The sequence below is a fragment of the Schistocerca cancellata genome, unplaced genomic scaffold (assembly GCF_023864275.1).
Source record: "Schistocerca cancellata isolate TAMUIC-IGC-003103 unplaced genomic scaffold, iqSchCanc2.1 HiC_scaffold_839, whole genome shotgun sequence".
Taxonomy (NCBI): domain Eukaryota; kingdom Metazoa; phylum Arthropoda; class Insecta; order Orthoptera; family Acrididae; genus Schistocerca; species Schistocerca cancellata.
Genome location: NW_026046850.1, coordinates 30,001 through 32,500, shown reverse-complemented (window position 1 = coordinate 32,500; position 2,500 = coordinate 30,001).

The window sequence follows — 2,500 nt, the reverse complement described above, 5'->3', positions numbered from 1 at the left end:
TCACCTTAACCTAACCTATGTCACCTTAACCTAACCTATGTCACCTTAACCTAACCTATGTCACCTTAACCTAACCTGTGTTGCACCTTAACCTACCTCAATTTGCACCGCAATGTAACTCAATTTGCACCGCAATGTAACTCAATTTGCACCGCAATGTAACTCAATTTGCACCGCAATGTAACTCAATTTGCACCGCAATGTAACTCAATTTGCACCGCAATGTAACTCAATTTGCACCGCAATGTAACGCAATTTGCACCGCAATGTAACGCAATTTGCACCGCAATGTAACGCAATTTGCACCGCAATGTAACGCAATTTGCACCGCAATGTAACGCAATTTGTACCGCAATCTACCCCCATGTTGTGCCTTAACCTAACCCACGTTGTGCCTTAACCTAACCCACGTTGTGCCTTAACCTAACCCACGTTGTGGCTTAACCTAACCCACGTTGTGGCTTAACCTAACCCACGTTGTGGCTTAACCTAACCCACGTTGTGGCTTAACCTAACCCACGTTGTGGCTTAACCTAACCCACGTTGTGGCTTAACCTAACCCACGTTGTGGCTTAACCTAACCCACGTTGTGGCTTAACCTAACCCACGTTGTGGCTTAACCTAACCCACGTTGTGGCTTAACCTAACCCACGTTGTGGCTTAACCTAACCCACGTTGTGGCTTAACCTAACCCACGTTGTGGCTTAACCTAACCCACGTTGTGGCTTAACCTAACCCACGTTGTGGCTTAACCTAACCCACGTTGTGGCTTAACCTAACCCACGTTGTGGCTTAACCTAACCCACGTTGTGGCTTAACCTAACCCACGTTGTGCCTTAACCTAACCCACGTTGTGCCTTAACCTAACCCACGTTGTGCCTTAACCTAACCCACGTTGTGCCTTAACCTAACCCACGTTGTGCCTTAACCTAACCCACGTTGTGGCTTAACCTAACCCACGTTGTGGCTTAACCTAACCCACGTTGTGGCTTAACCTAACCCACGTTGTGGCTTAACCTAACCCACGTTGTGGCTTAACCTAACCCACGTTGTGGCTTAACCTAACCCACGTTGTGGCTTAACCTAACCCACGTTGTGCCTTAACCTAACCCACGTTGTGCCTTAACCTAACCCACGTTGTGCCTTAACCTAACCCACGTTGTGCCTTAACCTAACCCACGTTGTGCCTTAACCTAACCCACGTTGTGCCTTAACCTAACCCACGTTGTGCCTTAACCTAACCCACGTTGTGCCTTAACCTAACCCACGTTGTGCCTTACCCTGCTCTGTAATTGGCATATGACACGTTACATTAATGTATTGTTGTCCAACCGCAACCGGCTCAGAATGTTGTGTACACAGCTATGTGTCATCTCCCCATAACAGCTGCATTGCAGTGTGGTACGCCATAGAGACGTGTGGGAGTAATGGACGCAGTGGATGGCGATCAGCATGAGCCGTCTGTTCATGTAGTGGCGCGTGTATGCAGACGTAGTAGTCTCTTCTCACACAATGTGATAGCACGGTGCCCCGCGTTCCACATCTGCGACATGCTACAGAGGCCGGTTGACAGTTGGTCGCGCAATGGAGATCGCATATGTACGGGGGCACCTTCCACGTGCCCTCTAGTCGGGCACATTTTGTTGCGTGGATGTGAGCGAATGTAGTGTGTCTTGACACCTGACAGGCAGGCATGCAATAATAGTTGACTTTGCAAACGGGGATGGACGTGTACGTTTACTGGTGACGTTACGCAAATGAACAACTGGTAACCCGTTGTGGTGCGGTTGATCTTGCTGGAGGTACATCTGTGAGGGCAACGATCGGTACAGCTACGAAGCGGTCCCCACCATACCAACGAACGTGAATGTGAATCTGGGTGTGAAGCGATACGCGGCTGTGGGTGGGTGGGACTGTCCCCGGCCGGTGAGGGGGGGCCGCCCGGCGTGCTGGCCGCGCGGTGCGTGGGCGCACGCGCTACAGCCGGCTGGTGGGGGCGCCCAGTGGCAGGCGCGCCGGCCGACGGACGCGGCAGGCGGCGCAGCTGCGCGCCGGGGCACCCTGCGCGCGGCGCCGTGCAGCCAAAGTGGGTCCTCGCGGACCCGGTGCGAAGCGCGGTGGACATCTGCAGTGTGCTGGTCCGATTGAGGACTGTGTGCGTTGAGGATGCGCCGCCGCCCGGCACTCGGCGCCGCGACGCCGTCTGCTGCTCGGTCGCCCCAGCGGTTCTCGCTGGTGGTTTGTATCGCAGTTGTGCGGACGTGTTGGCACGTGCGCTGTGCTGGGAGAGTTCGCTTCGGCACCCACGTGGGGCCTTTGCCCTTCTGTGGCGCTGGCGTTGGAGCTGCCGGTCACCGTAGGTGGCGCGTGTTGTCTCCCGCCGGCAATGCCACGACAGCACGCTCCCGGGCCTCTGTCGGCAGCGGCAAGCTCAGTTGGGAGCACGGGTGGTCGCACCTAAAGCGTCTACTCGCCTAACTCCGGGCGATTGCGCCTCTCT